Source organism: Pseudophryne corroboree, chromosome 3, assembly GCF_028390025.1.
Source record: "Pseudophryne corroboree isolate aPseCor3 chromosome 3, aPseCor3.hap2, whole genome shotgun sequence".
Lineage (NCBI taxonomy): Eukaryota > Metazoa > Chordata > Amphibia > Anura > Myobatrachidae > Pseudophryne > Pseudophryne corroboree.
In genome coordinates, this window is record NC_086446.1 from 647494574 (window position 1) to 647517480 (window position 22907).

At 47.1% G+C, this 22907-nt stretch overlaps 1 protein-coding gene and 1 long non-coding RNA gene across 30 annotated transcripts in view; one reads left to right on the forward strand and one right to left on the reverse strand.

Moving 5' to 3' along the window:
- The window catches only part of ANK3 (ankyrin 3), a 1328922-nt gene that overhangs the window by 395686 nt on the left and 910329 nt on the right, over positions 1-22907 (reverse strand). The gene's annotated exons all lie outside the window — the stretch shown is intronic.
- The window catches only part of LOC135056506 (uncharacterized), a 57527-nt gene that overhangs the window by 396 nt on the left and 34224 nt on the right, over positions 1-22907 (forward strand). The gene's annotated exons all lie outside the window — the stretch shown is intronic.

Sequence of the window (22907 nt, forward strand, 5' to 3'; positions counted from 1 at the left end):
CAAATCCCAGAACAGTGAAGAGTCTTCTCTGAGTAGGTCTGAGACAGCCACTAATCTGCGACTGAGACAGGCTAGAAGTGGACTGCGCTGACGTCAGGGAACCTCCCTGGGCATGCCTACGTTTTTTCTCACACACCCAGAAAATGGAAGGTTTCCGTCCAGAAATGCCGGATTCCTGTCAGTCAAACAGAAGTTGCATTGCATTTATGATCTATATGCATTTTCTGTCGCTATTACCCCAGACACGTGCGCAATGCAAATGCTACACTTGCGCAGTTGATCGATAATCGCACCATTTGCGGATTCTCTAATTAGTGATCCATGCTGAATTAGGCCCTGCGTACGCTATTTTACACACAACCTCCTGAGTAAACCAGGGCTTATATAAATGCTCACAGTTAACAAGGCCTTTTGCCATGAATGAATAAAGCACCAACCAAAGTTATTTTTAATCCAAGAATACACTGACATAGCAATATTTTGTCAAAAACATTGATGGTCATTTAGGAAACACAGCTGTAATGCACTGCAAAACTCCTCAGCAGGTTATTGACCCAGCACCAGAGGCGGAACTACCGCCAGTGCAACCAGTGCATTGCACTGGGGCCCGCCACTGTCCAGGGGCCCAAAGCATGTAATGAGTCAAACTGACTCATTACATGCCGCTGTGTGCTGCGGGCAACCTCTGCCCGCAGCACACAGCCGCCCGGACAGAGAGGAGAGGAGCGCAGCGGTACGGGGGAGAAGGAGGAGGAGGGAGGTGAGGGAGGGAGCCGCAGCAGCGCTTTACTACTGGTTGAGGCGCTGCTGTCCCTCTGCTTCACTATAGGCTGTCTTCCGAGAACAGCCTATAATGAAGCAGAGTGGCAGCAGCAGCAGCGCCTCCACCAATAACACAGCGCTGCTGCGGCTCCCTCCTCCACCTCCCTCCTCCTCCTTCTCTCCTGCCCGGGAATCGTGACCAGAAGCTGCACCGAGGAGCCTGAGCCAGCAGAGAGGGTAAGTATAATTCTTTCCTTCTTTCTTTCTTTCTTTCTTTCTTTCTTTCTTTCTTTCTTTCTTTCTTTCTTTCTGTCTTTCTTTCCATGTACAAAAAGGGGCAATGTGTAAAAAGGGGGAATCTGCCTGCCGCAATGTGTAAAAAGGGGGAATCTGCCTGCCGCAATGTGTAAAAATAAGATTTTACTTACCGGTAAATCTATTTCTCGTAGTCCGTAGTGGATGCTGGGGACTCCGTAAGGACCATGGGGAATAGATGGGCTCCGCAGGAGACAGGGCACTTTAAGAAAGAATTTGGATACTGGTGTGCTCTGGCTCCTCCCTCTATGTCCCTCCTCCAGACCTCAGTTAGAGAAACTGTGCCCGGAAGAGCTGACAGTACAAGGAAAGGATTTTGGAATCCAGGGCAAGACTCATACCAGTCACACCAATCACACCGTATAACTCGTGATAAACTTACCCAGTTAACAGTATGAACAACAACGGAGCATCAGATCAACCCTGATGCAACCAAACATAACCCTTATTTAAGCAATAACTATATACAAGTATTGCAGAAGAAGTCCGCACTTGGGACGGGCGCCCAGCATCCACTACGGACTACGAGAAATAGATTTACCGGTAAGTAAAATCTTATTTTCTCTAACGTCCTAGTGGATGCTGGGGACTTCGTAAGGACCATGGGGATTATACCAAAGCTCCCAAACGGGCGGGAGAGTGAGGATGACTCTGCAGCACCGAATGAGCAAACACAAGGTCCTCCTCAGCCAGGGTATCAAACTTGTAGAACTTTGCAAAAGTGTTTGAACCTGACCAAGTAGCCGCTCGGCACAGCTGTAATGCCGAGACCCCTCGGGCAGCCGCCCAAGAAGAGCCCACCTTCCTAGTGGAATGGGCCTTAACTGATTTTGGCAGCGGTAATCTAGCCGCAGAATGAGCCTGCTGAATCGTGTTACAGATCCAGCGAGCAATAGTCTGCTTTGAAGCAGGAGCACCCAGCTTGTTGGATGCATACAGGATAAACAGCGACTCAGTTTTCCTGACTCTAGCCGTTCTGGCTACATAAACCTTCAAATCCCTGACCACATCTAGTAACTCGGAATCCTCCAAGTCACGAGTAGCCACAGGCACCACAATAGGTTGGTTCATATGAAAGGATGACACCACTTTTGGCAGAAATTGTGGACGGGTCCGCAATTCTGCCCTGTCCATATGGAAAACCAGATTGGGGCTTTTATGTGACAAAGCCGCTAATTCTGACACACGCCTAGCTGAAGCCAAGGCTAATAGCATGACCACCTTCCACGCGAGAAATTTTAACTCCACGGTTTTGAGTGGCTCAAACCAGTGTGACTTCAGGAAACTCAACACCACGTTAAGATCCCAAGGTGCCACTGGAGGCACAAAAGGGGGCTGAATATGCAGCACTCCCTTTACAAACGTCTGGACTTCAGGAAGAGAAGCCAGTTCTTTTTGAAAGAAAATGGATAGAGCCGAAATCTGGACCTTAATGGAACCTAATTTCAGGCCCAAAGTCACTCCCGACTGTAGGAAGTGAAGGAAACGGCCCAGCTGGAATTCCTCCGTAGGGGCAATCCTGGCCTCACACCAAGCAACATATTTCCGCCATATACGGTGAAAATGTTTAGCCGTCACGTCCTTCCTAGCCTTTATCAGCGTAGGAATAACCTCATCCGGAATGTCTTTTTTTGCTAGGATCCGGCGTTCAACCGCCATGCCGTCAAACGCAGCCGCGGTAAGTCTTGGAACAGACAGGGCCCCTGTTGCAACAAGTCCTGTCTTAGAGGCAGAGGCCATGGGTCCTCTGTGAGCATTTCTTGCAGATCCGGATACCAAGTCCTTCTTGGCCAATCCGGAACAATGAGTATTGGGGGTCATTCCGAGTTGTTCGCTCGCAAGCTGCTTTTAGCAGCTTTGCACACGCTAAGCCGCCGCCTACTGGGAGTGAATCTTAGCTTATCAAAATTGCGAACGAAAGATTAGCAGAATTGCGAATAGACACTTCTTAGCAGTTTCTGAGTAGCTCCAGACTTACTCGGCATCTGCGATCAGTTCAGTCAGTTTCGTTCCTGGTTTGACGTCACAAACACACCCAGCGTTCGCCCAGACACTCCACCGTTTTCCAGCCACTCCCACGTTTTTCCCAGAAACGGTAGCGTTTTTTCACACACACCCATAAAACGGCCAGTTTCCGCCCAGAAACACCCACTTCCTGTCAATCACATTACAATCACCAGAACGAAGAAAAAACCTTGTAATGCCGTGAGTAAAAAACCTAACTGCATAGCAAATTTACTTGGCGCAGTCGCACTGCGGACATTGCGCATGCGCATTAGCGACTAATCGCTCCGTTGCGAGAAAAAAATAACGAGCGAACAACTCGGAATGACCCCCATTGTTCTCACTCCTCTTTTTCTTATGATTCTCAGCACCTTTGGTATGAGAGAAAGAGGAGGAAATACATAAACCGACTGGAACACCCACGGTGTCACTAGTGCGTCTACAGCTATCGCCTGAGGGTCTCTTGACCTGGCGCAATATCTCTGTAGCTTTTTGTTGAGGCGGGATGCCATCATGTCCACCTGTGGCAGTTCCCACCGCCTTGCAATCTGCATGAAGACTTCTTGATGAAGTCCCCACTCTCCCGGGTGGAGGTCGTGCCTGCTGAGGAAGTCTGCTTCCCAGTTGTCCACTCCTGGAATGAACACTGCTGACAGTGCTCTTACGTGATTCTCCGCCCAGCGAAGAATTCTGGTGGCTTCCACCATCGCCACCCTGCTCCTTGTGCCGCCTTGGCGGTTTACATGAGCCACTGCGGTGATGTTGTCTGACTGAATCAGCACCGATTGGTCGCGAAGCAGGGTCTCCGCTTGACTTAGGGCGTTGTATATGGCCCTTAGTTCCAGAATATTGATGTGAAGGCAAGTCTCCTGACTTGACCACAGACCTTGGAAATTTCTTCCCTGTGTGACTGCCCCCCACCCTCGGAGGCTTGCATCCGTGGTCACCAGGACCCAGTCCTGAATGCCGAATCTGCGGCCCTCTAGAAGGTGAGCACTCTGCAGCCACCACAGGAGAGACACCCTGGCCCTGGGGGATAGGGTGATCAGCCGATGCATCTGTAGATGTGATCCGGACCACTTGTCCAACAGATCCCATTGAAAGGTCCTCGCATGGAACCTGCCGAAGGGAATGGCCTCGTATGACGCCACCATCTTTCCCAGGACTCGCGTGCAGTGATGCACCGACACCTGTTTTGGTTTTAATAGGTCTCTGACCAGTGTCATGAGCTCCTGAGCCTTCTCCATCAGGAGATAGACCCTCTTCTGGTCTGTGTCCAGAATTATGCCCAGGAAGGGCAGACGAGTCGTAGGAACCAACTGCGACTTTGGAATATTTAGAATCCAGCCGTGCTGTTGTAACACTTCCCGAGAGCGTGCTACGCTGATCAGCAACTGCTCTCTGGACCTCGCCTTTATGAGGAGATCGTCCAAGTATGGGATAATTGTGACCCCTTGCTTTCGCAGGAGCACCATCATTTCCGCCATTACCTTGGTAAATATTCTCGGTGCCATGGAGAGACCAAACGGCAACGTCTGGAATTGGTAATGACAATCTTGTACCACAAATCTGAGGTACGCCTGATGAGGTGGATAAATGGGGACATGAAGGTATGCATCCTTTATGTCCAGAGACACCATAAAATCCCCCCCTTCCAGGCTTGCGATGACCACTCTGAGCGATTCCATCCTGAACTTGAACCTTTTCAGGTATATGTTCAGGGATTTTAAATTTAATATGGGTCTGACCGAACCGTCCGGTTTCGGTACCACAAACATGGTCGAATAATAACCCTTTCCTTGTTGAAGGAGGGGAACCTTGACCACCACCTGCTGAAGATACAATTTGTGAATTGCAGCTAACACTATTTCCCTCTCTAAGGGGGAAGCTGGCAGGGCCGATTTGAGGTATCGGTGAGGGGGCATCTCTTCGAATTCCAGCTTGTATCCCTGAGACACAATCTCTATCGCCCAGGGATCCACCTGGGAGTGAACCCACTTGTGGCTGAAATTTCGGAGACGCGCCCCCACCAGGCCTAGCTCCGCCTGTGGTGCCCCAGCGTCATGCGGTGGATTTAGTGGAAGCCAGGGAGGACTTCTGTTCCTGGGAACTAGCTGTGTTGTGCAGCTTCTTTCCTCTGCCCCTGCCTCTGGCAAGAAAGGACGCACCTCGGACTTTCTTGCCTTTTTGTGATCGAAAGGACTGCATTTGGTAATACGGTGCTTTCTTAGGTTGTGAGGGAACATATGGCAAAAAATGTGACTTTCCAGCAGTAGCTGTGGAGACCAGGTCCGAGAGACCTTCCCCAAACAACTCCTCACCCTTGTAAGGTAAAACCTCCATGTGCCTTTTTGAGTCGGCATCGCCTGTCCATTGCCGAGTCCACAGGACCCTTCTGGCAGAAATCGACATTGCATTTATTCTAGAGCCCAGAAGGCTAATGTCTCTTTGAGCATCTCTCATATATAGGACAGCGTCTTTTATATGCCCCAGGGTCATTAATATAGTATCCTTGTCCAAGGTATCAAGTTCCTCAGATAAGGTATTTCAGCTTTATCCAAGGAATTAACATTATCATTTAAAACCTTCCACATATCCATCCAATCAGGGGATCGGCACCGTCGGCGGCGACCCCACATTCATTTGCTCCCGCTCTGCTTCCACATAGCCTTCCTCGTCAAACATGTCGACACACACGTACCGACACACCACACACACACAGGGGATGCTCTATTTGAAGACAGTTCCCCCACAAGGCCTTTTTGGAGAGACAGAGAGAGAGTATGCCAGCACACACCCCAGCGCTATATGTCCCAGGAATCACACAGTAACTTAGTGTTAACCCAGTAGCTGCTGTATACAATGTTTTTGTGCCTAATTTATGTGCCCCCCCCCCCCCCTCTCTTTTTACCCTCTTCTACCGTGTTTCTGCAGGGGAGAGCCTGGGGGGCTTCCTCTCAGCGGAGCTGTGGAGAGAAAATGGCGCTGGTGAGTGCTGAGGAAGAAGCCCTGCGCCCTCAGCGGCGGGCTTCTGTCCCGCGTTTCTGTGTAAAATTATGGCGGGGGCTCATGCATATATACAGTGCCCAAATGTATATATGCCCAACTTTTGCCAAGAGGTCTCTAATTGCTGCCCAGGGCGCCCCCCTGCGCCCTGCACCCTACAGTGACCGGAGTATGTGGGTTTAATGTGGGAGCAATGGCGCACAGCTGCATTGCTGTGCGCTACCTCAGTGAAGACTGGAGTCTTCTGCCGCCGATTTCGAAGTCTTCTTGCTTCTTTCACCGGCTTCTGTCTTCCGGCTCTGCGAGGGGGACGGCGGCGCGGCTCCGGGATCGGACGACAAAGGGTGAGATCCTGTGTACGATCCCTCTGGAGCTAATGGTGTCCAGTAGCCTAAGAAGCAGGACCTATCTTCAGTGAGTAGGGCTGCTTCTCTCCCCTCAGTCCCACGCTGCAGAGAGCCTGTTGCCAGCAGATCTCTCTGAAAATAAAAAACCTAACAAAATACTTTCTTATAGCAAGCTCAGGAGAGCTCACTAAGTAGCACCCAGCTCGTCCGGGCACAGATTCAAACTGAGGTCTGGAGGAGGGACATAGAGGGAGGAGCCAGAGCACACCATTATCCAAATTCTTTCTTAAAGTGCCCTGTCTCCTGTGGAGCCCGTCTATTCCCTATGGTCCTTACGGAGTCCCCAGCATCCACTAGGACGTTAGAGAAAAGGGGGAATCTGCTTGCCGCAATGTGTAAAAAGGGGGAATCTGTCTGCCGCAATGTGTAAAAAGGGGGAATCTGTCTGCCGCAATGTGTAAAAAGGGGGAATCTGCCTGCCATAATGTGTAAAAAGGGGGATGCTGTCTGCCATAATGTGTAACAAGGGCACGCTGTCTGCCGTAATGTGTAAAAAGGGGACGCTGTCTGCCGTTATGTGTAAAAAGGGCACGCTGTCTGCCGTTATGTGTAAAAAGTGTACGCTGTCTGCCGCAATGTGTAAAAAGGGGGAATCTGCCTGCCGCAATGTGTAAAAAGGGGGAATCTGCCTGCCGTAATGTGTAAATAGGGGGATGCTGTCTGCTGTAATGTGTAACAACGGCACGCTGTCTGCCGTTATGTGTAAAAAGGGCACGCTGTCTGCCGTTATGTGTAAAAAGGGGGACGTTGTCTGCCGTAATGTGTAAAAAGGGGACGCTGTCTGCCGTTATGTGTAACAAGGGCACGCTGTCTGCCGCTATGTGTAACAAGGGGGACGCTGTCTGCTGTAATGTGTAAAAAGGGGACGCTGTCTGCTGTAATGTGTAAAAAAAGGAATCTATCCGCCGTAAGGTGTAAAAGGGTCTCTACCTGGTTTAGTGGTGCTACTGTGCAGCGTAATTTGAATAATGGAGACTACTGTGCACCGTTTTATGAATTGGTATTATTTTGTGACCACACCCCTTCTCCACGAAGCCTCGCCACTATGTATTTTGCGTGCGCCTACGGCGCGCACTGCCCCTGTTTTGCATGCAGGGGTGGGGCTCCGATGCCGTTTCTTGCACACAGTGCTAAAATGTCTAGTTACGGCACTGTTGCTAGGTATCCATTTCTCTGGCCCTGAGCAGGTCCCCCTCACCAGATCCTCTCCAGGGGTGAGGGGGTGGACTTGGATGGGATGGGGGAAGGGGGGGGCCCAAAGCATTTTGTCGCACCTGGGCCCACCGCTCGCTAGTGCCGCCACTGCCCAGCACATATCAAGCACCCTACAGGGGGTAATTCAGAGTTGATCGCAGCAGCAAATTTGTTAGCATTTGGGCAAAACCTGCACAGAAACAATATAACCCACCCAAATCTAACTCTCTCTGCACATGTTATATCTGCCATACTCCCCCCCCCCCCCCTCCCTGCAGTGCACATGGTTTTATCCAACTGATAACAAATTTGCTACTGCGATCAACTCTGAATTACCCCCACGTTCCACATATGGGAGCCGCCTCTACAGTCTAATTGTGCAGCTAGGTTAACAAATATCCACCAGTGCTCTGTGAAATAGTACAATGAACACTGCACAGTACAACCTCCAGCTACATTAGTACCAGCAACAAAAGTTTATCCTCATTTATGACCTAAATTATTTTGATAGTAAGGGGACATTACCCATGGTGTAAAACTGCCCAAGGCGTACAAATGGTCCCATAACATAGGCAAATGAAGGGGTGGTGGTGGTGGGGAATACAGTTGTCCGGAAACCCTCCTCCTCTTGGCAAGTGACTCAAATTATGTCAACAACAGCAATGGTATGTAATACGATCACTAGAGCTGCCGCCACATCATGCAGTGTAAGGGACAGAGCAGAGCTGCTGCACATGCCCAGTGGCAGCAGCTTCTTCTACCAAGTTTTCTGTGTGTGTGGATCTGATCCCTCAATCAGTGCACTGGACCAGAGAATAGCTAGCAAGAAGAAGAGACGGGCGCCTTAGCATGAGGTGGGAGAAGGTGTGCTAGAAAGTGCAATACTGGTTCTATTATGTTTGTGTATTTATTTATTTATTTATTTATGTATTTATTATGGTATTCTTAACCTTTTCCTGACCACTTACTTATATTATTTAAATGTTTGATACAGCCTATACCATAGACCATCTATTGTGTTAAATATTAATACTGTATTCCATACAGTGTATAAAGAGCTCAATGTTTACATTAATGTCCAGTGTCTTTACTAGGTTCTTATACTGCTCCCCCAGACTCCCACACTTGCTCCAATGTCCCGCAGTGTGGGAGATTGTGGACTGCATTTGGAACCACCCTCTAGAAATCCTACATTTGCCACTGTATAAAAAGACGTGAAGGCTTCCGGTCCTACTGAGCTGGGGCAAAATCCAAGAATTTTGCATAACGACAGTATATGGGGGGTCATTCCGAGTTGTTCGCTCGGTAAAAATCTTCACATCGCAGCGATTTTCCGCTTAATACGCATGCGCAATGTCCGCACTGCGACTGCGCCAAGTAAATTTGCTATGTACTTAGGAATTTTACTCACGGCATTTTCATCGTTCTGGCGATCGTAATGTGATTGACAGGAAATGGGTGTTACTGGGCGGAAACAGGCCGTTTTATGGGCGTGTGGGAAAAAACGCTACCGTTTCCGGAAAAAACGCAGGAGTGGCTGGAGAAACGGGGGAGTGTCTGGGCGAACGCTGGGTGTGTTTGTGACGTCAAACCAGGAACGACAAGCAGTGAAATGATCGCAGATGCCGAGTAAGTCTGAAGCTACTCAGAAACTGCTACGAGGTGTGTAATCGCAATATTGCGAATACATCGTTCGCAATTTTAAGATGCTAAGATTCACTCGCAGTAGGCGGCGGCTTAGCATGAGCAAAACTGCTAAAATAAGAATTTACTTACCGATAATTCTATTTCTCGGAGTCCGTAGTGGATGCTGGGGTTCCTGAAAGGACCATGGGGAATAGCGGCTCCGCAGGAGACAGGGCACAAAAAGTAAAGCTTTAGGATCAGGTGGTGTGCACTGGCTCCTCCCCCTATGACCCTCCTCCAAGCCTCAGTTAGGTACTGTGCCCGGACGAGCGTACACAATAAGGAAGGATTTATGAATCCCGGGTAAGACTCATACCAGCCACACCAATCACACTGTACAACCTGTGATCTGAACCCAGTTAACAGTATGATAACAGCGGAGCCTCTGAAAAGATGGCTCACAACAATAATAACCCGATTTTTGTAACTATGTACAAGTAATGCAGATAATCCGCACTTGGGATGGGCGCCCAGCATCCACTACGGACTCCGAGAAATAGAATTATCGGTAAGTAAATTCTTATTTTCTCTATCGTCCTAGTGGATGCTGGGGTTCCTGAAAGGACCATGGGGATTATACCAAAGCTCCCAAACGGGCGGGAGAGTGCGGATGACTCTGCAGCACCGAATGAGAGAACTCCAGGTCCTCCTTAGCCAGGGTATCAAATTTGTAGGATTTTACAAACGTGTTTGCCCCTGACTAAATAGCCGCTCGGCAAAGTTGTAAAGCCGAGACCCCTCGGGCAGCCGCCCAAGATGAGCCCACCTTCCTTGTGGAATGGGCATTTACATATTTTGGCTGTGGCAGGCCTGCCACAGAATGTGCAAGCTGAATTGTATTACACATCCAACTAGCAAAAGTCTGCTTAAAAGCAAGAGCACCCAGTTTGTTGGGTGCATACAGGATAACAGCAAGTCAGTTTTCCTGACTCCAGCCGTCCTGGAACCTATATTTTCAGGGCCCTGACCACATCTAGCAACTTGGAGTCCTCCAAGTCCCTAGTAGGCGCAAGACACCACAATAAGCTGGTTCAGGTGAAACACTGACACCACCTTAGGGAGAGAACTGGGGACGAGTCCGCAGCTCTGCCCTGTCCGAATGGACAAACAGATATGGGCTTTTTTGAGAAAAAAACCACCAATTTGACACTCGCCTGGTCCAGGCCAGGTCCAAGAGCATGTTCACTTTTCATGTGAGATGCTTCAAATCCACAGAATTGACTGGTTTTAAACCAATGTGTTTTGAGGAATCCCAGAACTACGTTGAGATCCCACAGTGCCACTGGAGGCACAAAAGGGGGTTGTATATGCAATACTCCCTTGACAAACTTCTGGACTTCAGGAACTGAAGCCACTTCTTTCTGGAAGAAAAATCAACAGGGCCGAAATTTGAACCTTAATGGACCCCAATTTGAGGCCCATAGACACTCCTGTTTGCAAGAAATGCAGGAATCGACCGAGTTGAAATTTCTTCGTGGGGCCTTCCTGGCCTCACACCACGCAACATATTTTCGCCACATGTGGTGATAATGTTGTGCGGTCACCTCCTTTCTGGCTTTGACCAGGGTAGGAATGACCTCTTCCTGAATGCCTTTTCCCTTAGGATCCGGCGTTCCACCGCCATGCCGTCAAACGCAGCTGCGGTAAGTCTTGGAACAGACATGGTACTTGCTGAAACAAGTCCCTTCTTAGCGGCAGAGGCCATAAGTCCTCTGTGAGCATCTCTTGAAGTTCCGGGTACCAAGTCCTTCTTGGCCAATCCGGAGCCATGAGTATAGTTCTTACTCCTCTACGTCTTATAATTCTCAGTACCTTAGGTATGAAAAGCAGAGGATGGAACACATACACCGACTGGTACACCCACGGTGTTACCAGAACGTCCACAGCTATTGCCTGAGGGTCTCTTAACCTGGCGCAATACCTGTCCCGTTTTTTGTTCAGACGGGACGCCATCATGTCCACCTTTGGTAATTCCCAACGGTTTACAATTATGTGGAAAACTTCCCCATGAAGTTCCCACTCTGCCGGGTGGAGGTCGTGCCTACTGAGGAAGTCTGCTTCCCAGTTTCCATTCCCGGAATGAAACACTGCTGACAGTGCTATCACATGATTTTCCGCCCAGCGAAAAGTCCTTGCAGTTTTTGTCACTGCCCTCCTGCTTCTTGTGCCGCCCTGTCTATTTACGTGGGCGACTGCCGTGATGTTTTATCCCACTGGATCAATACCGGCTGACCTTGAAGCAGAGGTCTTGCTAAGCTTAGAGCATTATAAATTTACCCTTAGCTATATTTATGTGGAGAAAAATCTCCAGACTTGATCACACTCCCTGGAAATTTTTTCCTTGTGTGACTGCTCCCCAGCCTCTCGGGCTGGCCTCCGTGGTCACCAACATCCAAAACTGAATGCCGAATCTGCGGCCCTCTAGAAGATGAGCACTCTGTAACCACCACAGGAGAGACACCCTTGTCCTTGGATATAGGGTTATCCGCTGATGCATCTGAAGATGCGATCCGGACCATTTGTCCAGCAGATCCCACTGAAAAGTTCTTGCATGAAATCTGCCGACTGGAATTGCTTCGAAGGAAGTCACCATTTTTTTACCATGGCCCTTGTGCAATGATGCACTGATTTTAGGAGGTTCCTGACTAGCTCGGATAACTCCCTGGCTTTCTCTTCCGGGAGAAACACCTTTTTCTGGACTGTGTCCAGAATCATCCCTAAGCACAGGAGACTTGTTGTCGGGATCAGCTGTGATTTTGGAATCTTTAGAATCCACCCCTGCTGTTGTAACAGTATCCGAGATAGTGCTACTCCGACCTCCAACTGTTCCCTGGACTTTGCCCTTATCAGGAGATCGTCCAAGTAAGGGATAATTAAGACGCCTTTTCTTCGAAGAAGAACCATCATTTCGGCCATTACCTTGGTAAAGACCCGGGGTGCCGTAGACAATCCAAACGGCAGCGTCTGAAACTGATAGTGACAGTTCTGTACCACGAACCTGAGGTACCCTTAGTGATAAGGGCAAATTTGGGACATGGAGGTAAGCATCCCTGATGTCTCGGGACACCAGATAGTCCCCTTCTTCCCGGTTCGTTATCACTGCTCTGAGTGACTCCATCTTGATTTGAACCTTTGTAAGTGTTCAATTTTTTTTAGATTTAGAATAGGTCTCACCTAGCCTTCTGGCTTCAGTACCACAATATAGTGTGGAATAATACCCCTTTTCTTGTTGTAGGAGGGGTAATTTAATTATCACCTGCTGGGAATACAGCTCGTGAATTTTTTCCCATACTGCCTCCTTGTCGGAGGGAGACCTTGGTAAAGCAGCCTTCAGGAGCCTGCGCAGGGGAAACGTCTCGACATTCCAAACTGTACCCCTGGGATACTACTTGTAGGATCCAGGGGTCCTGTACGGTCTCAGCGTCATGCTGAGAGCTTGTCAGAAGGGTTGGAACGCTTCTGTTCCTGGGAATGGGCTGCCTGCTGCAGTCTTCTTCCCTTTCCTCTATCCCTGGGCAGATATGACTCTTATAGGGACGAAAGGACTGAAGCTGAAAAGACGGTGTCTTTTTCTGCAGAGATGTGACTTAGGGTAAAAACTGTGGATTTTCCAGCAGTTGCCGTGGCCACCAGGTCCGATGGACCGACCCCAAATAACTCCTCTTCCTTTATACGGCAATACACCTTTGTGCCGTTTGGAATCTGCATCACCTGACCACTGTCGTGTCCATAAACATCTTCTGGCAGATATGGACATCGCACTTACTCTTGATGCCAGAGTGCAAATATCCCTCTGTGCATCTCGCATATATAGAAATACATCCTTTAAATGCTCTATAGTCAATAAAATACTGTCCCTGTCAAGGGTATCAATATTTTTAGTCAGGGAATCCGACCAAGCCACCCCAGCTCTCCACATCCAGGCTGAGGCGATCGCTGGTCGCAGTATAACACCAGTATGTGTGTATATACTTTTTATGATATTTTTCCAGCCTCCTGTCAGCTGGCTCCTTGAGGACGGCCCTATCTATAGACGGTACCGCCACTTGTTCTGATAAGCGTGTGAGCGCCTTATCCACCCTAAGGGGTGTTTCCCAACGCGCCCTAACTTCTGGCGGGAAAGGGTATACCACCCATATTTTCTATCGGGGGGAACCCACGCATCATCACACACTTCATTTAATTTATCTGATTCAGGAAAAACTACGGTAGTTTTTTCACATCCCACATAATACCCTCTTTTGTGGTACTTGTAGTATCAGAAATATGTAACACCTCCTTCATTGCCCTTAACGTGTGGCCCTAATAAGGAATACGTTTGTTTATTCACCGTCGACACTGGATTCAGTGTCCCTGTCTGTGTCTGTGTCGACCGACTAAAGTAAACGGGCGTTTTAAAACCCCTGACGGTGTTTTTGAGACGTCTGGACCGGTACTAATTGTTTGTCGGCCGTCTCATGTCGTCAACCGACCTTGGCACGTGTTGACATTATCACGTAATTCCCTAAATAAGCCATCCATTCCGTTGTCGACTCCCTAGAGAGTGACATCACCATTACAGGCAATTGCTCCGCCTCCTCACCAACATCGTCCTCATACATGTCGACACACACGTACCGACACACAGCACACACACAGGGAATGCTCTGATAGAGGACAGGACTTACTAGCCCTTTGGAGAGACAGAGGGAGAGTTTGCCAGCACACACCAAAAACGCTATAATTATATAGGGACAACCTTATATAAGTGTTTTCCCTTATAGCATCTTTTTTATATATTTCTAACGCCAAATTAGTGCCCCCCCTCTCTGTTTTAACCCTGTTTCTGTAGTGCAGTGCAGGGGAGAGCCTGGGAGCCTTCCCTCCAGCCTTTCTGTGAGGGAAAATGGCGCTGTGTGCTGAGGAGATAGGCCCCGCCCCTTTTTCGGCGGCCTCGTCTCCCGCTCTTAACGGATTCTGGCAGGGGTTAAATATCTCCATATAGCCCCCGGAGGCTATATGTGAGGTATTTTTAGCCAAAAAAGGTTTTCATTTGCCTCCCAGGGCGCCCCCCTCCCAGCGCCCTGCACCCTCAGTGACTGCCGTGTGAAGTGTGCTGAGAGGAAAATGGCGCACAGCTGCAGTGCTGTGCGCTACCTTAAGAAGACTGAGGAGTCTTCTGCTGCCGATTCTGGACCTCTTCTCGTTTCAGCATCTGCAAGGGGGCCGGCGGCGAGGCTCCGGTGACCATCCAGGCTGTACCTGTGATCGTCCCTCTGGAGCTAATGTCCAGTAGCCAAGAAGCCAATCCATCCTGCACGCAGGTGAGTTCACTTCTTCTCCCCTAAGTCCCTCGTTGCAGTGATCCTGTTGCCAGCAGGACTCACTGTAAAATAAAAAACCTAAGCTAAACTTTTCTAAGCAGCTCTTTAGGAGAGCCACCTAGATTGCACCCTTCTCGGCCGGGCACAAAAATCTAACTGAGGCTTGGAGGAGGGTCATAGGGGGAGGAGCCAGTGCACACCACCTGATCCTAAAGCTTTACTTTTTGTGCCCTGTCTCCTGCGGAGCCGCTATTCCCCATGGTCCTTTCAGGAACCCCAGCATCCACTAGGACGATAGAGAAAATTCACTTGCGAGCGAACAACTAGGAATGACCCCCATGCTTCACATCAAAGAGAGAACCAGTTTGGGAAAAAATTAATGATTTAAAAAAGTAGGAGTAAAATGACCTCATTAATACCAATTTAACCTTGGAATGGGTTACAATGTATGCTGGTCTGTCCTTCAGCCACTGCCTGGATGTAGTAGAATATTCCTGTATGCCAGCAATCTGGGAGGAAGTGGCTTTACGTCGTCTTACACCGATGCTGGGAAAAGCAGTGAATGTACGACATCTGTGGCCAGGAATTATTACTGGCTGCTTTGTTTACAGACATCAGTTCCCATCATGCTCTGCAGCCAAAGTACATTGCAAACACGTTATAGAGATATATTTGGACGATTATCCTCAATTAGAACAACATAGCAATAATAAATAAGACAATGGTGCACATTTGTGCTAAATCCATTGTACTGTAAACAGCATAACAATTGGCTTCTATCTGTCTAGTGTAATGCACACTAGGCCGCGCAAATCAGAGCAGTATTAAGTAGAGAGTAAGTAATCCCCAGTACATACTGTGGATAAATCAATAATACTAGGTGATTCATTGCGCCCTACGGGCACTCTTCACACCGTCGCAAGGGGCTACGCCCCCTTAACCCCTGCACGTACTTTGGGCGGGCAATATTTGTATTATATGTTACCTTCAAGCATAATGTTGTTAGTGGTTAAATATTTTACAGGCAAAGGGCAAGCGATGGTCAAGGGGGCGTAGGCAACGTCGGGAATAGCGGACGCAGGGCACGATGAATGACCTAGCGTGTTAATAATTATTATTTATTAACAGTTTCTTATATAGCGCAGCATATTCTGTTGCGCTTTACAATTAGAACAACAGTAATAGAACAAAACTGGGTAAAAACAGACAGACATAGAGGTAGGAAGGCCCTGCTCACAAGTTTACAATCTATAGGGAAATAGGCATAGATACAAAAGGATAGATGCTATCTATTGCATAATGGTCCACCAGATTGCTATGTTCTTAATGGGTTGAATGATGATACCCCGCAATGTTGGCCAAGTGTCAGGAGTGTGTGAGAGTAAAGAAAGACAAAATATGAGATGTTATGTATACTGTACAGAGAGGATGTAATTAGATAGGGAAGCACTGAAGGTTATGTGGGTGGGTCTGGAATTTGATAGGCTTGTCTGAAGAGGCGAGTTTTCAGGGAACGTGTAAAGGTTTGGAGACTAGTGGCGAGTCTTATATGTTATGTGTACATAATATAGGTATAAAGACAATGTTTAGTAAATACCACATACACAGTGTGTGTGTTGGGAGATTATTGCTCATATAAATATATATCACTATATATCCCCTTCCCCTATATAACATCACATACACAGTGTGTGCGCTGGGGATTTATCCCTCATAACAGTATATAGTATTAGCCGCTCACCAGCTTCATTGTCCCCGCACACTGCACACTACAGACTCTCACTCTGCACCAGCACCAGAAACAGCAACCACCATGTTCCTTCTTGCCTGCGCAAGACATGCCGGGAGTTGTAGTCTCCCCACAGCACTTGCGTGACATCACGGGGACGCGCACCCTCCACAGTCTTTCGTGCCAGATACACATGCCCCACAGTGCCAAATATGCCCCACAGTGCCAGTTATACATATGCCCCACAGTGCCAGATATGCCCCATAATGCCAGATATACATATGCCCCTTAATGCCAGATAAACATATACCCCACAGTGCCAGATATGCCTCACAATGCCAGATATAATGTTGCAAGAAAAAGTATGTGACCCCTTTGGAATTTCCTGGATTTGTGCATAAATTGGTCATAAAATGTGTTCTGATTTTCATCTAAGTCCCAACAATAGACAAACACAGTCTGCTGAAACTAATACCACACGAACAATTATATGTTCTCATGTTTTTATTGAACACACCATGTAAACATTCACAGTGCAGGGTGGACAAAGTATGTGAACCCCTAGGCTAATGACTTCTCCAAGAGCTAATTTGAGTCAGGAGTCAGCCAACCTGAAGTCCAATCAATGAGATGAGATTGGAGGTGTTGGTTAAAGCTGCCCTGCCCTATAAAAAACACAACTGTATTGAGTTTGCAATTCTCAAGAAGCATTGCCTGATGTGAACCATGCCTCGCAGAAAAGAACTCTCAGGAGACCTAGGATTAAGGATTGTTGACTTGAATAAAGCTAGAAAGGGTTACAAAAGTATCTCTAAAAGCCTTGATGTTCATCAGTCTACGGTAAAACAAATAGTCTATAAATGGAGAAAGTTCAGCACTGTTGCTACTCTCCCTAAGAGTGGGCGTCCTGTAAAGATGACTGCAAGAGCACAGCGCAGAATGCTCAATGAGGTGAAGAAGAATCCTAGAGTGTCAGCTAAAGACTTACAGAAATCTCTGGCGCATGCTAACATCTCTGTTGACGAATCTACCATACGTAAAACACTGAACAAGAATGGAGTCCATGGGAGGATACCACGGAGGAAGCCACTACTGTCCAAAAAAAACATTGCTGCATGTTTGAAGTTTGCAAAAGAGCACCTGAATGTTCCACAGCACTACTGGCAAAATATTCTGTGGACAGATGAAACCAAAATGGAGTTGTTTGGAAGGAACACACGACACTATGTGTGCAGAAAAAAAGGCACAGCACAACTGTGAGTATGGTGGAGGGGGCATCATGGTTTGGGGCTGCTTTGCTGCCTCAGGGCCTAGACAGATTGCTATCATCAACGGAAAAATGAATTCCTAAGTTTATCAAGACATTTTGCAGGAGAACTTAAGGCCATATGTCCACCAATTGAAGCTCAACAGAAGATGGGTGATGCAACAGGACAATGACCCAACAGAAAAAAACAACAGAAGAAAATACACCTTCTGGAGTGTCCCAGTCAGAGTCCTGACCTCAACCCGATTGAGGTCAGGATCGGCTCCTGATTGGCTGCTGGTCCGGTGCTCAGTTGAGAAGATACACGCCGCAGCCGGAGACCAAAGTCTGACTGAGCAGACCTTTTACACTAAACATTGGTCCAGTTTCAATTTAGTGTATTTTCCATGTATTACTATCATATAGAGTAATACAGTCCATCTGCTGTACTGGAATGCAATGCCCAGAGATACAGTATCAGAAATACTGACTAATTTCTAGCTAAGATACAGACAGGAAAGTTTATTACATCCGGGCCGCAACTAGGGGGGTGCCAAGGGGGCATGCACCCCGGGTGCAGGATTTTAGGGGGCGCCAAGGAGTTATAGAGGAACAGGGTTTTTATGTTTTTGTTTTTACCAGCAGTGCTGTGCTGCTCCAGTGAGACAGCAGACGGCTCCCGGGGCAGTGTCTCTGACCCACCTATCTGCCCACAGATGGCTACAATGCTGTTCAGGTGAGCTTCAGTACCTGGGATTTCTCCTATGCCGGCTACTGTCTTAAACTCTCTTCTTTGCCATGCTACGACTAGCGTGCGGTGCACCGTGCAAGCTATAGAAGCGTGCTGTTAGTGCTGTGTTTTTAAGCAGGCGATGATCCTGGCTGCCTGCCCAGCACCAACCTATAACAAGCTGCCGCCTACACACCATTGAGAGGACACACTGTAGTGTAGTGATGTAGTTCAGCATGTAGTGGATGTAGTATAGTGATCTAGTGCAGTGGATGATATAGTACAATGTATGGGGACACACAGGGGGGGCATGTAGTGGAACACGCTGCTGGGGGGGCATTTGGGGCACATAAGGGAATATTGTCCAATAGTATCCCCTTTTCTTTCTACATTTTTATGATTATTTTAGTCTGACAGGGTTTGTTTGCCTCCATTTTTTATTATTTATATATATATATATATATATATATATATATATATAGCAGCAGCAGCAGCAGCAAGTGGATGGTACGGCACTCCAAGCGTCTAAATAAATCAAACTCAATCCAACATAGGGAACGACAACGTTTCAGTGCTTTTAATGTAGCACTTTCGTCAGGTCTGACGAGTTTGATTTATTTAGACGCTTGGAGTGCCGTACCATCCACTTGCTGCTGCTGTCGCTTCCTCGTTCAGGCACCCAGCGCACAACTACAAGTGATGGGAGAGCCGGACCACCAGTTGTATGTGTATGTATATATATATATATATATATATATATATAGAACACTGGAATGCCCGGCACTCTCGGTATACACAATAAGTACGGGTGCCTTTTCGCAGCAATAGATGCATAAAAGGGAAAAAAAAGGCAGCGGCACTCCGATGGTAAAAAACAAACGTATTTATATCAAAACATATGAAAAAAATATGGTCACAAGGTGCCAACGTTGTTTTTTACCATCGGAGTGCCGCTGCCTTTTTTCTTCCTTTTTCTTCCTTATTTATATATGTATATATATATATATATATATATATATTTTATATTATTATTATTGTGGTATTTTTTTTTTGGGAGGGGAAGGGGGGGGCGCATTAGATTACCGCCTTGCCCCGGGTGATGAAAATTCCAGTATTGGCCCTGATTACATACATGAGTGTTTATACAAAGAAGGATATTTATTGATGTAACTAGGCCATTTGTGACACACAGCACTAGCATTCTATAATATATACATATATTTTTTTCTATATTTCTGTTGAAATTTGGCATAATAATAACTCAGATTTTCACACAAGTCCTAGAAATAGATAAAGAGAACCAAATCAAAGAAATTAGGGGAAAAAATTAGACGCCCTAATTTTTTTATAGAGGAAGATGATTCAATATCACATATCTGGCTACGAGGGTCTGCATATTTAGCACCGAAACGGTCGTCTTTTACAATTATAGATTTGTTTTAAAATGGATTAAGGACCTTGGAGTAAATTGGCGTGTTACACAAGTATCAGCCAGCATCTGTGAGCCCCTGATAAAAGGATGCGGCCTCATCTAAAGCCCCCTCTCCATCTCCGAGCATCAGTATACTGCCAGGAAAAGAACAGGGATTAGGTTTTATCTGCTGTGGTCCTTTCACATTGAGAAAGTAAAATTAGCTGTAAGATAGCTGTTCCTCATTGGCTGGACTGAGATTTTGTATATTTCACATCATATACGGCATATACTTAAAAGAGGATGACCTTGGAAGCCAATCCCATTAAGGATGTATCTAGAGACATTTATGCATTTATTATTATTATTATTATTATTATTGATTTATTTATATGGCGCCACATGGGATCCGCAGCACCCAATTACAGAGTAAACAAATAAGCAAAACGTGAAGACAATGACTTACAGTTTAATACAATATAGGACAAGTACAGGGTATATAAACATAACTGCATCAGTAAACAGCACTGAACTAAGAATCAGGGCGGCAGAAACACGAGGGATTTGGTGCCATCAAAGGGAGGTTTGAAAAGAAGATAGGTTAATAAGAGACGTACGGTAAAAGCACATGAGGGAAGAGGACCCTGCTCGTGAGAGCTTACATTCTAAAGGGGAGGAGCACACAAACAGGGGTGACACAGATGGGGTAGAAAGTGAACGTGGGCCATAGAAGTCTTAGGATGAGATTTGGCTGGGTTTGGTGAAGTGGGTCTTGAGAGCCCGTTTGAAGTTTTGTAGAGAGGTGGAGAGTCTGAGGGAGGAGGGGTAGAGAATTCTAGAAAAAGGGAGCAGCACATGCAAAATCTTGGAGATAGGAGTGGGAGGAGGAAATCAGAAGGCAGGAGAGGCAGCATGCATTAGCAGAGCAAAGAGGATGGGCGGGAGTGTAAAGGGAGATAAGGTCAGAGATGTAAGTGGGAGAGGAGTGGGCAAGGGCTTTGTAAGTGAGTGTGAGAAGCTTGAAATGGATTCTGAAGGGGAAGGGGAGCCAGTGAAGGGCTAGTAAGAGAGGGGAAGTGGATATGGTGCGTTTGGTGAGGAAGATGAGCCGGGCAGCATCATTAAGGATAGATTGGAGTGGAGAGATGTATGTGTTAGTGATGCCATTCAGGAGGAGATTACAGTAGTCCAGTCTGGAGATGACCAGGGAGTGGATAAGGGTCTTAGTAGCGTCCTGGGTGATAAAGGGTCTGATCCTTGAGATGTTTTTGAGATGAAAATGACAGGTTTGTGAGAGCTGCTAAATGTGTGGTTTGAAGGAGAGGGAGGAGTCAAGGATTACTCCAAGACACCGCACTTGGGAGCTAGAGGCGGTAGTAGTGCCATTTATAGATAATGAGATTGTGGGAGGTGAGGTTGTGCGGAAGGGAGGGAAGATGATCAGCTCAGTCTTAGACATGTTAAGTTTAAGAAAGCGCTGGACATCCAAGAAGAGATAGCAGAGAGACAGTCAGATACACGAGTGAGGAGAGCAGGAGAGAGGTCAGGGGAGGAAAGGTAGATTTGAGTATCATCAGCATAGAGATGATATTGTAAGTCAAAAGAGCTAATGAGTTCCCTGTGGACTTCGGATATCCTTAAGGCTAGTACACACTAGCCAGTCCGTGCCGATGCCGATATTGGCGGCGGCAGGGACCTGGCGGGGGGGGGGGGGGGGCATTGGCAAGTGCATACACACTTGACGATGCGGCTGGGACAGGCAGTGATGGCGGGGGTGGAACGGCAGCCATGCTGCATCTGCCGCATGGCTGCCGTTAATGAGGACCTCCCTTGTACATGTACAGATGAGGGAGGGGATGTTAACGATGTGCTCCACCCCCCCGCCATTATGGCAACCCGACCCGGCATATTGCCGGGTCAAGGAGCCAGTTGTTAGGGTCCAATGCCGGGTCCTGCCCAGGAAGGACCCTTTTCCAATTCCTGGGTGAGACCCGACATTTGCGATGTGAAAGGGGTATAAGTCACCTGTGCTTAAGCATGGATATAATTAAAACCTGGACTGTTAGGGTGCAATAGAATTTAGTTTGTGAACCCTTGCTATGTAGGATACAATTTTAGGGAACATGTGTTACACGTTCATAGCATGTCCTGTACATGACTCATAAAAGGAAAGTGCATCATATGCACCAATTCTTCAAGATGTCACCTTACCTATCTCAGAACTAATTGTGCACAGATGGTGGTGACATCATAAACTGGGTCAGAGGAATATTGAAGACTGACTTTCATTTGTAAAGCACATGTAAATCAATCTTGTGTCATGTGGTTCTGTGTCGGTCTTTCCTGCCAAGACTCTTCCTTTCACAAGAGTGGCATTGTGTCATGTGTTCTACAAGAGATCAGCTAATATTTACAAAGATGATTATTATGTGCGATAAATAATCCAAGCAAGAATAGCAAATATAATTATAATGGCAATGATATAAAACTGCCGCTACATGGTGAACTGAATTTTGCTACAATGCTCTATAAATATAAGGTCATGTAAGAAGGACACATTAACATCAACATATGTTATAAATGTTGTAGTTTAACGAAGCGTAAAAAAAATAAATGATCTTAAATGTAATATTCTACTTAGAATATTTTTGCCTTTAGGTTGGACATTATTGGCCCGATTACATTTAGGAGTAAATCCAGCTTGACGGTACAGTTTAGCCCTTGGCAAAATGATGTTGAGCTGCAGGAGGGCAAATGTAAAATATGCCGCTAAAATTAGAGTCGTGTACAGAGGAGCAGAAACCTTCTCAAATAAGGACATAAACCATCTATACAGTATTGCAGTATTTCCTTGCGTGCAAAAGGAACAATATTTCCACCTTTTGCATCCCAAAATGTGATTGCCCAAGTGCAAATACCCAATATGGGGCTGATTCAGAAATGGATGCTGTAGCACAGTCTTTGCATGCAGCTGCTGTGCCAAAATATTTAAAAGCCGCAGGAGGTGTCTTAAGTAAAAAAAAAAGTCCACTGCCAGTTTCTCAGATCTGACTGCTGCGTCCAAAGATGCAGCATAGGATTAACAGCGTGAACATCGGTGAAATCATACTGCCT